Source organism: Octodon degus, unplaced genomic scaffold (genome assembly GCF_000260255.1).
Source record: "Octodon degus isolate 3935 unplaced genomic scaffold, OctDeg1.0 scaffold00027, whole genome shotgun sequence".
Classification (NCBI taxonomy): domain Eukaryota; kingdom Metazoa; phylum Chordata; class Mammalia; order Rodentia; family Octodontidae; genus Octodon; species Octodon degus.
Genome location: NW_004524603.1, coordinates 4530403 through 4544812, shown reverse-complemented (window position 1 = coordinate 4544812; position 14410 = coordinate 4530403). Strand labels below are relative to the sequence as shown.

The following is a 14410-nucleotide window of genomic DNA, read 5'->3' as shown; positions in this document are numbered from 1 at the left end:
AAATAAAATTTTAAAAAATATATAATTTTTAATAATAAATAATTTATAAATAAAATAATGAGCACAAAAGTAAAGTTTCCTACAAAAAAGAAGAACATGCTGTGCCCAGCAGTCTTTTGTTTTTTGGGTTTTCTTGGGGGGGGGGCGGTCTTTAGCAGTCCTGGGGATCAAACTTTGGCTTCACACATACTAAGCAAGTGCTCTACAACTGAAGAACTACATCCCAGCCCACTAAGTCAAATCTTATTGATGGCATAATGCCTCAGAAGCTTGCAGACAAACTGTTTTAGAAGCACAACTGCATCATTAGGCATAGCTGAGTCCCCTGTGAGAATTCCAGTGCATACATGACAGAGCAATGGTATCGTGTACCTCTATTAGTACTGGGCAAATTCCCTCTTCCACATTACCTTTTCTTAAAACACTTTTTTGGTCTGGGCCACCCACCAGCATGTCACACTTAGTTTTCTCAGAAAACATCTATTTAATTATCAGACTTCATATCTCAAGACTGAGCTGTGTAGATGTACTTAGTAAGTACCATATCAATCTGAAGGTATGAGTTTATAAAGTCAAGTTATAATACAAGATTACAAGACCTGGCGAGATAGCTCAGCGGACTAAGCACGTGCTCAGGCAAGCACAGGCACTTCAATCCCCAGCACCACAGGTTGAGCCAGCACTGCCTTGGGCTGGCCACCAAGGCCCACACCTGTAATCCCAGCACTGGTAGGCTGAAAACAGGAGGATCCTTATGAGTCCAAGCTGCAAAGTGTGAGACCCTATACTAAATACTTTAAAAAAAAAAAAAAAAAAAAAAAGACTACAAAAGTTCACCAGGAACAAAAACAATCATACTAGGTTCAAGTCCCAACAATCCCCACAAAAAAGACTCTTATTCTTATGCCTCCCTCAGAAAAAAATTCCTCTAAGCAAATTCTGATCAAGAATAATCAAGGGTGGGGGCCTGGCCCTAGCTCAGGCCTTTAAGTGGCTGCTTCCACAAAGCTGTCAGCCTCAGGTTGCTGGAGTTCGAACCTCACACCTCTCCCGCTGGCCAAAAGTGCCCTGAAGGCATTCGAGCAACAAAAAAAAAAAAAAAAGAATAATCAAGGGAGGAGCCGGCCTTCACTACTCTGTCATGCTCCCTCATGCTCTTTCTGGCATCATGGCAGGTGTGGAGGAAACAGAGGCCTTTGGGAGCCACCTGAACAGTGACCTGAACCTAGATGACAGGGAGGAAGGAGCTGCTTCTACAGCTGAGGAAGCAGCCAAGAAAAGGAAGCGAAAGAAGAAGAACAAGAGTAAAGGGGCTGGGGCTGGTGAGATGGCTCAGTGGTCTAAAGCACCTACTTAGAAAAAGCTTAGCAAAGCACAGGGACCGCGGTTCAATCTCCCAGCACCACATGCCAGCCCACCCCTGGTGGGCTGAGCTGGCTACACACACACACACACACACACACACACACACACACACACACGTAAATAAATAAATAAAATTAAAAAAAAAAAAAAGAGTAAAGGGGCTGTTGCAGGGCAGCACGAACTTGAGAAAGAATCAGGAACCTCCATGGATGCAGTAGCAAAAGCACTGGAAAGGCAAGTGCTGGAGGAGAGAGAGATGAGGAGGAGGAGGAGGAGGAGGATGGAGATAGTGATGGAGCAACTAGGACGAAGGAGGAGAAGGAAGAGGAAGAGGAGGAAGAGAGGAGGAAGAAGTGGCAGCGGGAGGAGGAGCAGGAGAAGGAGCGGGAGGAGTAGGAGGAACAGGGGGAGGAGGAAGAGGAGGAGAAGGAGAAGAAGAAAAAGAAACCAAAAATTCGGACAGATCCTCCCTCTGTGCCAATCTGTGACCTGTACCCTAGCAGCGTGTTCCCCAAAGGACAGGAATACAAGTACCCACCCCTGCAGGATGGAAGAAAGCTGCCTGGAGAACCAAAAGTGAAGAAAATAAAGCATTAGATCAGGCTAACGAAGAGATATGGAGTGATTTTCAAGAAGCTGTTCAAGCACATCGACAAGTTAGAAAATATATTATGAGCTGGATCAAGCCTGGAATGACATGATTGAAAATCTGTGAGATTCTCAATGATTGAAATCTGTGAAAAGTTGGAAGACAGTTCTCACAGGCTCATAAAAGAGAATGGCTTGAATGCAGGCCTGGCCTTTCCAACGGGGTGTTCTCCCAATAGCTGTGCTGCTCACTACACACCCAATGCAAGTGACACCACAGTGTTACAGTATGACAACACTGACTTTGGAACACATATAAGTGGTAGGATAATTGACTGAGATTTTACTGTCACTTTTAATCCCAAATATATTATTAAAAGGTGCAAAAGATGCCACTAATACTGCAATAAAGTGTGGCTGGTGTTGATGTCTGTCTGTGTGATGTGGGTGAGGCCATCCAGGAGGTAATGGAATCCCGTGAAGTGGAAATTGACGGGAAGACATACCAAGTGAAGCTGATTTGTACTCTGAACAGACCCTCAAGTGGGCCGTACAGAATACATGCAAGGAAGACCGTGCCCATCGTGAAGGGCAGGGAGGCAATGGGGATGGAGGAAAGGGAAGTGTAAGTCACTGAAACCTTTGGTAGTACAGAAAAAAGTACTGTTCATGACAACATGGAGTGTTCACATTACATGAGAAATTTTGATGTTGGATATGTGCCAATAAAGCTTCAAAGAACATAACATTTGTTAAATGTCATTAACGAAAACTTCAACACACTTGCCTTCTGCCACCAATGGCTGGATCACTTAGGAGAAAGTAAATACTTAATGGCACTGAGAATATGTGTGACTTGGGCATCGCAGACCCATACCCACCACTGTGTGACCTTAAAGGATCATAGACAGCACAGTTTGAACACACCATCCTGATGCGTCTGACGTGTAAAGAAGTCGTCAGCAGAGGAGAGGACTACTAAACTCAGTCCAAAGCCACTTCAACATCTTCATTTTCTAAGCTTTGTTGGAATACATATACCAAGATTACCTTACAACATGTTGTCTGTTTTAATAGTGGACCTGTGTAATACTTTATCCATGTTTAAAAGGCAAACAATCTGTGTAATATAATTAACCAAGGAAAAGGCTTTCAGGACTCTAAATATTAACTGTTTCCTCCCTGTCTAAGAAATGCTCAAGTTGGTTAGGAATGACTTACACGTTTTGTTTGGAACACCTAAGCCATGCTTTTTGGACATTTATGTTGCCATATTCTTACTTGAATGCTTTGAATGACTGACCTCATCCATTTCTGCACCTATGTCCTCTGGTACTGCTTTTTAACCTTCCTGGAATTCATTTTCTAAAAAATAAAAGACATTTTCAGATCTGAGAGGGAAAAAAAAAAAAAAAGAATCTGCAAGCAGGCGCAGGGGCCGGGGGTTGATCCCAGGGTGGGTCCAGCCTCACCCCCAGGGCCCACTGAGACTGAGCCTGGTGGTGCACACCTGTAATCCCAGTTCTTGGGAGGCTACAACAGGCAGATCATGAGTCTGATCTAGCAGTGAGACCCTGAACAACCTGTAAATCCTTCCCTAAAATACAAAAAAAAAAAAAAACAATCAAATATATAATGCATAGAATACTGACTTTGTTCATATCTACATTAAAACCTTCTAATAAAAAGCATTACATGTAAAAACTGGTATGACATAAAAGTAAATGTGAATTTTGGGCCCTGTAACATCAGACAACCAAGAATGCCTCAACTACTATAACTCTAATTGAATTTAGGGTATAAACCTACATGACTTCCTCACCTGTCTTTTTTAAGCACAGCTTGGAACTTACGAAATTACTCATATCCTACCAAATGTACTAAAGTAAACACTTTGGAAAGAGAATTAAATTTATTTTTTCTTACTCCAATTAACTGTTTTGACTATGCCTTTGTATTACCATGCAAAAAATTCGTGTCTCACTATCAACCCTCCCTGTACCCCTGCAGCCCTATCTATCTACAACAGGACCAAGAATTGGGAAGGCCTGAGTACCCACAAACTGTGGTCATAACCCACACACATATCTTACAAATGAAATGGTAGTTCAAGGAAGAAAAGAAATGTAACTTTTTTTTTTTTTTTTGTGGAACCAGGGATTGAACTCAGACCCTTGTGCTTGCCAGGGAAGCGTGTATTCCACTGAGCCATCTCCCTGGCCCAAAAATTACAACTTTTTAAAGATATCTTTTATAATATATCACACTACTTCACAATGACCCCCCTTACCCATTTATTACTTGTAGTTTATTACTAGTAACTAGCCCTTTGTCAAAGGTAAAAATGATGGTCTACAGAACTGTTCATGTTTCCCCCTGGAACCTAAGATTAATTTTGTGATCAAAGCACAGCAACATGGCTCTGTCAGATCCATGTTCTTTTTTTTTTTTTTTTTTTTTTTTTTGGGGGGGGGGGGGACGACCAGGGATTGAACTCAGGCCCCTGCACTTGCCAGAGAAGTGCTTATTCCACTGAGCCATCTCTCCGGCCCTCCATGTTTATTCTTTAAGTTATTTCTAAAGATGAATTTTTAGTTTTATGAGTATTATAATAATAATTAGTAACATAGAAAAAATACTGAGTTTATAAAACAGCATCGGGGCTGGAGAGATGGCTCAGTGGTCTAAAACACCTACTTGGAACAAGCTTGGCAAAGCACAGGGACTGCTGTTCGATCCCCCAGCACCACATGCCAGCCAGCCGCGCCCCCTGGTGGGCTGAACTGGCCACACACACACACACACACACACACAAAAAATAAATAAATAAATGTAAAAAAAAAAAACAGCATCAAAATTTTCAACATCAACTGGCTTTTGGTGTTGCCTAAAAATGAACACCACAAATAAATTCTCATATGAAGTCTGGGCATAGTGGCACACCTGTAATCCCAGTGCTGCGGAGGCTGAAAACAGGAGGATCACTACAAGTTCTACATGCATAGTGAGACCCTATAACAACCTAATAATTAAAAAATTAACCCATATGAACAATAAAGAAAATAACAATAGCATTTTACCAAAAAAGAAAACCTTTACTTCAATTATCACACATAAGGCTGTCTATACACATGGCAATAGCAAGTTCCATACACGTGTACCACTTACACTGACAGCACATGTGCTCAGCAGTCATGTCACCTCTCTTCTACTCTTTGTTTTGTAAGGAGCAACCTGTTATATTGTACAACATGCAGTTAGCAGGAAAATCAGGTATTAATAAAACATCAAGCATGTAACAAGTGCTTAGAATAGACATTTTCACATCAGCTGTGTGCTTGCTTACAAAACCTAAAGGGTAACATCAAAAATAAAAACCACCCCGCCCCCGGGACATGCTGAGACTTCAACTGAGACTCATGGCAGGCACCCGTCATCCCAGCACTTGGGAAGCTAAAAACACAAGGATCACTACAAGACTGATGTGTGCAGTGAGACTCTGTACCAAATACATTAAAAAATTTTTTAAAAAACCTCTATGAACTACAATATAAACACAAACCAAAGTCTACCAAAGAAGTAAGTTTTGCTTCAACCATCACACTCAAAGCAGGTTTGTTTTTTTGTTTTTTTTTTTTTTTTTTTGGGGGGGGGGGTTTGGTGCAGAACTGGGGATTGAACACAAGTCGTACTTGCCAGGCAAGCACTTATTCTACTGAGCTATCTCTCTGGCCCCTCAAAGCAGTCTTCACACATGACAATTGCATCTTCCATATACCAATATCACCCTGATAGCTGGCATGTTTTGTTTTCCTGTACTTTCTTATATAGCACAGTTGACAAGTTTTTTGCTTTCCTGTTGTCATAGAGGGTCTTTGAAATGCTGCACCTGCCTGTTCACCTGTCAGCTCACCAGCGTGCTCCACAATTTTTCTGCATAGTTCCCTATAGGCACAAACACTTTGTTTTTCCTCTGGTGTAAATGATCTTTTAGGAGCTCCACTCCCAATCATCTAAGAAAATTTGCCCTGTATGATATGTTCTCTTAAGTGATATTTTGCACTTGTTAACTTTTTTGTAAACTATCAACCATTTATGACATGTTTAGGATTGAGTAAACCACAACCATTAGCCAATGCCTGGTTTTTTGGATGACATCATAGTTGACACATAACTCTTCAACAATATCTACTCTACCTTTCGTTTTATTGTAGAAAGTTTCCATCTCAGGCTTCCATTTGTTGAGGTTTCCCTAACAATATTTCTCCACCATGATGAAATGTAGATATCAACAGTATCAGTTTTTTTTTTTTCTTTGCCACATACTAGACCAATGTATCTTTTTGAAATCCAGACTGTACTATACAATTTTCATTTTAAAATTGCAACATTTCTCCTCTGATCCTGCATACAGTTCCTGTATTGATCAACTTGTGCTCTGCTAGCAAATGCAACATCAACTGGAAACTTATAAACCAACTGTGAAAATATTATTCCAATTACTTTTGGAGCTAGGAGCAACAAGTCTGTTTACAGCACCCTTTAGTTTATTACTATATGAGTAAAAACCTGATGGCTAAATTCCAGGATAAACGTCTAAACTGAAAGCACAGTAAATCTTCAAATCTACAAGAGCATAAGTTTTTATCCCATATATTGACCCTTTCTTTACTTTCAATAAGTCTTTTACATTCCTGCAATCACAATGAAAAATCCCTGCTAGTGCAACAGACCTATGAACGCTTTCAGTTTAGCTAATGACGTACCATAATAAGTACACATTTGAATGTGGTTATTGGTCCACATAGCATGTTTTACTTGCATTTCTGCCTTTGAGTATTTTGCACATCACGTAGCATTCCATCTGTTCCAGTTTTCAACATTGAATGGAACTGCTGGTGTTCTCTCCAATGTCTTTCACCTTTGCCTAGATCCTCACTACATTTTCTAAGACTACATTTTCTTAGACCTGACACTGGGTCATTCCATTTGGCTATGCGGCCATTTTGCAACATTATTACTAGTCAAACATGTACTCACATTGCTGAGGAGGTCTGTTTTGACTGTTTCTCTATCAGTTGATTCTTGGACCATTAGAACTTTGGGGAGCCGGGGAGATGGCTCAGTAGAATAAGTGCTTGCCTGGCAAGCATAAGGACCTGAGTTCAATCCCCGGTTCCAAAAAAAAAAAAAAAAAAAAGAGAACTTTTGTTCCTATGACCAAGGTCAAGGTCACCATCACCGTCATCCTCCCACATCACTATTCTGTTATGAAAGCGTGTATTTTACCATAGTGAATCATCTTCATCATCCATGTAGGAATAATCTCATGATTTAGTTTTTACCTCCTCCAAAACCTAAAAATCTAGTTTTTCAAGTGCCACTGTACTCCAACAGGCTACTTCTACCAGAAATATCAAACTTTTTAAAAACAGCTCCTACAGCAATGTGGGTCTACTGGACATGCCTGGGTAAGCCTACACACAACAAAGTTACATAAAGTCTAATATGGATTTTTTTTTAATCTCATTTTGGCCAGGGATATAGCTCAGCAACACAGCAAATGCCTGACAAGAAAGAGTAAGGTATTGAGTTCAATTCCCAGTACCTATATATTTGGGGGGAAAAAAAATGTGTCACTTTTACACACATACACATACCTTGTCATTCATCATCCCAAGTGGGTACACACATAGATTGTATCCTGTATCCCTTAGGGAAAGGCATTGAGATGCATCATTATGCGAAAGTACAAATTTCCAGTATACAAGAGACAGGCCCACTGGATCAAGTCTTACGTATCTACCTGGGTATTAAGTGTCTTAATGATACTTGACAAGCATTCCAGACTACCTCACTAAAGGTTCTGAATGTGTCCAAAGTTACAGAATGGCTCAAATTGCACAATTCCAGGCAGCACCACTCCATGCCACTTTCCCTCCCCACCAATGCAGTGCAGTGCAGTAAGCTAAGTGAGGACAACTAAGAAGCAGTGGAACTAAGACCCAAAAGCTCTAAGATGTCTGATAAGAAAGGCCACACTCCAAACCCTAAGGTTGGAATGGATGCCATAAAACAAAAATCCTTTGCTATAAGGCCCAGCCAGATAGCTCAGCGGAATAAAGCACCTGCTCAAGACACACACAGGGACCAGAGTTAGATCCCCTGCTTGCCCTGCCAGCCCCATCCCCAGGGCACGCTGAGACACAGACTGAGACTGGATGTGGTGGCAAATACCCATAATCCCAGCACTTAGGAGGCTGAAAACAGGAGGATCTCTACAAGTCTGATCTGTGTAGTGAAACCCTGCACTAAATATTTTTTTTTTTTTTTTTTTTGGCAGAACCGGGGATTGAACTCAGGCCTTTGCACTTGCCAGGGAAGCGCTTATTCCACTGAGCCATCTCCCCGGCCCCTAAATACATTTAAAAAAAAAAAAAAAAAAAAAAAAAACAGTAAAACAGCTCAGCGAACCAAAGCACCTGCTTAGGCAAGCTTATGCAAGCACAGGGACCCCGGCTCAATCCCTGGTACCATACGCCACGTCAGCCCCGCCCCAAGAGCAGGCTGACCCACCCAGAGCCTGGGCATAGTGGCACATGCCTACAATCTCAGTGCTGGAGAGGCTGAAAACAGGAGGATCACAAGTCTGAGCTGCATAGTTACACCCTGCAACAACCAAATACATTTAAAAAAAAAAAAAAAATCCTTTGCTATAGAATAATCCAGTTATCAGCCTTGGTGATGGAAGAAATGTAAGAAAGAACAGTTGTTAATGAAAATCAACAGACAGACTGGGCCGGGGACATGGCTCAGTGGAATAAGCGCTTCCCTGGCAAGCGCAAGGGCCTGAGTTCAATCCCCGGTTCTTCCAAAAAAAAAAAAAAAAAAGAAAAAGAAAGAAAGAAAGAAAATCAACAGACAAGCCAAGAGAAAGTAAAACGAAGACCTCCTGGAAAAGTCTGCACAACGAAACTGCACACCTTCAGTGCTGATACAATGCCAACAGATGAGAGGTGTGCGGTACCACTCTGGAGATGCATAAGAGCATGACCAGACAATATTCAAGTAAATGGCACTTGTGCCCCAGAGTAGGCAAAACTATAAATTATGCACTGGAGCCATGTGTGGTGACACATACATGTAATCCTAGCATTCAGGGGCTGAGGCACAAGATTGCCATAAGAAATTCAAGGCCAGCCTGGGCTCTTACCAAAGTCTACCTCCCACTGTAAAGCTGACAAATTCACATTCTTGCTTTGCCAGCCTTAGGCCAAGGACATGGCCAAGAAGATCCCCAGAAAAAGTTGCTGAGGGTTTCCAGGAAAGGTTTTACTGCAAATGAAAAATATGGGGTATGTGTGAATAAGTAGTCATCTGTATTGGCTGAGAACACTAGATCCAGTAGGAACCATGAATTCTCTTTCTCTCACCCTCCATATCTCAACAAACCCTTTCAGCTCTGCCTGCAACCTATGCAGAATCATTTTATTTTTTGTTTGTTTGTTTGGGGGGTGGGGGGTTGATGGAACCAGGGACTGAACTCAGGCCCTTGCGCTTGCCAGGGAAGCACTTATTCCATTGAGCCATCTCCCCAGAACCCCAGCAGAATCATTTTAACTCTCTTCTGGCTCCTTTCCTGTCCTGCAGTAAACCATCTCTCACCTGGCTGCCTGCACTTCCCTTGCCATGCCTACTTTTTGCCTTTAGCGCCTTCCTTCTGTTCTCAACTGAGCAGCCACTAAAAAGCCCTCTAGAGTGTTATGTAGCTCACTCCTCTGCCCTAAGCTTCAGAAGGTATCTCACCTGCCCCCCAGAGTCTGACAGTAGTCTTAAAGGCCGTACACGTCCAACTTCCTGCAACTTCTTACTTACCCCTCCAGCACTCTACTCATGCTATATTGGCTCTTCTTTTAGTTCTATGTACAACTCAAGCACAAGGGGCTATGCAGTCCCTACTCCACACACATGCCTTTCCACGTCCATTCAAATGAAAATTCACTGAGGCCTCCCATCACCCCATCTTAATGACCTAGCAAAGCCCTTACCATCCCTGTCACTGCCCCATTTATAGCAATAACAACTAACACCTTTTAAATCTATTTTTTGGCCTGTCTCCTCCCCCAAGAATTCTGCTTGCTCACTGGTGTGCTTCCCACACTTACACACCCTGTTGAGTGCACTATGGGTGCTGATCAACATGAATTAATCTACAGCAACAACACGCTAAGGTCGAAAGGCCAAGAAAGGCAAAGTATCCAGGTCCTACACAATTTCAATGAGCCACTGAGTCACAGCCTGGACCTCTGGTCATGTGAGGTAAAATTTTATTAGGCCTTAATTAAAAAGGACTGTCTTGGCTACGTCCTTGGCCTACAGCTCGCAAAGCAAGAATGTGTTTTTCAATTAAAGTTTCCATCTTTCCAAGCCAATTGTTACCTGACATGGGCCTAAGTAGACAGTTTACAAAAATACACACACACACACACACACACACACACGGAAAATAAACTAATATTTGGAAAATATACTCAATTCACACATATGAAAAGTATGCAAGGGCAAATATCCTAAATTTTATTCCATTACAATTCATGCCAATTAAAATAATCACAACGTATCACTCAGCAAAACGTAAAAGTTTGATATACATATATCCCATTTAACAAGATCCACTAAAGCACTAGAGGAACTAAGAGGGCTGGGGATATACCTCAGTGGCATAAGCACCTGCCTGGCAAGTGCAAGGTCCTGAGTTCCAGTCCCAGTACTGGGGGATGGGGGTGGGGGAGGAGACCATGAGAGAAACTTAAAGAGTTTTAGATTTCATATATAAATATACATGAAAGTCAATCAGTGGGATACTCAATGACCTGCCTTCCTGCCCACACTGTGAGTGCTAGATAGGACATTCATTTCTGGATGGTAACAAACATACAAGTGGTAGGCTGGAGATATAGCTCAGTGGCACAGAGTCTACCTGGCAAATACAAAGTCCTGAGTTCAACTCCCGGTAAACAAAATTTTAAAAAAGTGCTGTCTCAGTGTGGTCCCCCTCCAAAACTTGTGGTCACTTTTGTGTGCATTATACCATATATTACCCACAACCTTACAAATTGACTACTTTTATCCCACTTTAATGTTGAGGAAAATGGGCCAATCTGAACCCCTGCATCACAACACTGTGCCCACTTCAGAACTCCTAGAGTTCTTTCCCTATCTTCCCTCTTTTCAATGAAAGCTTTCTTCCATTTAAAAGTGGGCAAGGTAGAATGCTGAGGAAATGTGAGTTACGAAAAAGATCAAGGTCCACAGCAAAATCACATGACTCCTAAGTGAAAGAAATACTAGGATCTGGACCAACAGTTTTGCTGACCAGGGCCCAACATAGTACAAGCATCACGAGCAAAAGCCAAGTGTGTTCTAAAGCTGTCAGTTATTCCAACTGCGCCTTTTACTGCCATTTACATTGTGTTTGGGACATAAGGGTAAACCAGACGTCACCAAAACTGAAAGAAACACTTTGACAGGGAAAAACAAAAAGACAATCATAAACTGGTACAAGTCAGGCAGAGGGTTACGCTGAGAGGTAGAGCAATTGCCAGAATGCTAGAGCCTAGCACTACAAACAACTTTAGTAGAAGTCCTTTACCTTTATTTCCTCAACTGAAAAAAATGACTGTAATTGTACTTGCTTTTCACAGGGACCGCGGTTCGATCCCCGGCACCACATGCCAGCCGGCCCCGCCCCCTGGTGGGCTGAGCTGGCCACACACACACAATAAATAAATGTAATAAATAAAAATAAATAAATAATTTTAAAAAAAATTGTACTTGCTTTTTAGATTGCTGTGTGAAATTAACACAGCACTAGTGAAACAGCACAGTGCCCTGCATACAGTAAAAAATTATTTTTATTTTCACTGTAATTAATGTAATTATTATAAAGAGGCTCACTATCACTGAGGCCCAGAAGAACTGGCCAGTAAGTAACATGATTGAGAACTAGACATGTTATCATTTCAGAGATCCTGAAAAGAGCACAACACTTACTTATTTTCATTCTAAGAAAAGAGTGACAAACTGACTTAATAGCTGGGTATGATGGTGCCTGTAATTCCAGGCACTAGGGAGTCTGAGGCAGGAGGACTGTCACGAGTTTGAGACCAACCTGGAGTATATAGTGAGTTCAAGACCAGCTGAATTACAATGCCATTAAAACTGTCACTCCCGTTTTCATAAATGTAAAGCCCTACCTACTTCCTCTGCCACTGAAACTGTTGGTAAAGATGGCAGGAAAAAACAAGGTCCTGGGCTAGGAGTCCAAGTCCAGATAATACATTGTTTTAGGAAAGCAATTGGTTGGTATCTTCCAAAACATGAATATACATAGTCTTTTACAAGAGAACTTTCTGTCTAGGAATTTACATTCTAAAATATGCTCACATGTAAAAATATTCAAGTTGATCTCTACAAACAGGTGCTAGGGAGCCAGCTCAGTAGAATAAGAGCTTGCCTGGCAAGTGCAAGGTCCTGAGTTCAATGCCTAGTACCACCAAAACAAACAAACATATATATATATATATATATATATATATATATATATTCTCTACAAACAATAAAATTGGAAATCAACTAAATGACATCAAGAAACACAAAGTTAAAATTAGGTGCTTCCAATCAAGTTAAAATTTGTTTCTCTACTGAGATCTTTTAAGTAAATGACATTTCTGCCCATCTAGCTGCTAAATGTCAAAAATCTAGAAGACAATTGTAATTTCTCTTTCCCTAATACCCCTCTCATCAAATCCTTTAGCAAATCTTAGGACTATGGCTTTCCAAACACTGAATCTTCCTACTGTGCTACTCTTATGGCCATGTCTAGATGGTCCCCCAAAGCCTCATATGGTCGGAAGCGGGGCTTTTTCAGAGGTGACAGAATCAAGAATGTATGAGTACTTTATGGTGCAATGCTAGAGTTAAGGGTGGAATAATCAGTCCACGGATTGGTTTGGCACAGCTCTACCCTAGAAGCCTGAACAGGGACAGATACAGACTTGTCTTGTTCCCCCCTTGCTTGTTTTGCTGTCTTCTGCCCACTGTGAACTGTTTCTTCTCTACAAAGCCTGTCTGCCACACTAACCTGCCTTAGAGCCACCCCATTTAGACTGAAACTTCTACAAACCATGAGCTAATAAACTGTTCTTTCTTTAACCTAGATGCCAAATATTCTGGCTCAGGAGTAAAGAAAAGTAATTAAAACAGAAACTACCCTACCCAAAACCTTATTGCCAAGTTAACTCAATAGACTTGCTGGTCCCCAGGTTTAAATATCCTCCAATGGCTTTCACTGCCCTGATGATAAAAACTCAACTCCTACTGGGTATGGTGGCACAGGCCTGTAATCCCAGCACTTGGGAGGCTGAGGCAGAAGAAGCTTTACAAGTATGAGAACAGCCTGGGCTACAAGATGAGTTCAAACCAGCATGAGCTGCACACCAAAACTTTATGCACACAGAGATTTAAAAACCAGCTCCTTTTATTTGAGGAGACAGGAGGATCCCTTGAGTGCAAAATGCTAATTCTGTTTTGGCACCTTCACAATAAACTTCATTCATCCTGAACTTGTTGTTGATGACCATCTCCTCACCACTGAGGTTATACCAATGCCACCACGTTACACAGACCTTTCTGACAACCAAACCATGTGCACTCTGCTCTCTAGGGTTAGGCACAGGCACCGTCAATAGTTCATCCAGTGGTATTTATATTTAGAACACCTTTCAGTAGCTGAAATTAACTGCTAGGAATGCATTTATTTCTTGTGTCTCTTACCAATGAATTGTTGTTCCATGCGGCTGGGGACAGGTCTCTCTTTTTTAATTAACTTATTTATTTTGCAGAACCGGGGATTGAACTCAGGCCCTTGCACTTGCCAGGGAAGCGCTTATTCCATTGAGCCATCTCCCCAGCTCCGACAGGTCTCTCTTCTGCACCATTAACCAGCTGTTTATCATCTAGTTATTTATACTCAAAACTCACACTACTGGATGAATTCTGATGAAATGAGACACATGTGCATATGCTAAAATGGAAAGATTCCCAAGATAACTGTGAAATAACAAAAACGTCACAAGACAATATATGTACTAAATGATCCCATTCATGTAAGACTGAGCATTAGTATATGTGTGTACAAACAGATCAGGTATATGCAAATCAAAAATTAAGGAGGATACAATATAATTATCTCTGAGGGGCAGGCCAGATAGCTCAGTGACTAGGCAGAGCACAGCAGCTGGGGTTCAATCCCAGGCATGCTGTGCCAGCCCTGACCCCAAGGGCATGATGAGACTGAATGAGAGTAGGCAATCCCAGCACTTCAGAGACTGAAAACAAGAGAATCACTACAAGTTGGATCTATATAGTGAGACCCTGAATACCCTGTCCTAAATAC

At 41.6% G+C, this 14410-nt stretch overlaps 1 protein-coding gene and 1 pseudogene across 3 annotated transcripts in view; one reads left to right on the top strand and one right to left on the bottom strand.

The window, feature by feature from the left end:
* Nucleotides 1–14410, bottom strand: part of Kmt2c (lysine methyltransferase 2C) — a 300385-nt gene that overhangs the window by 243364 nt on the left and 42611 nt on the right. The gene's annotated exons all lie outside the window — the stretch shown is intronic.
* Nucleotides 1169–2935, top strand: LOC101565326 (annotated as a pseudogene).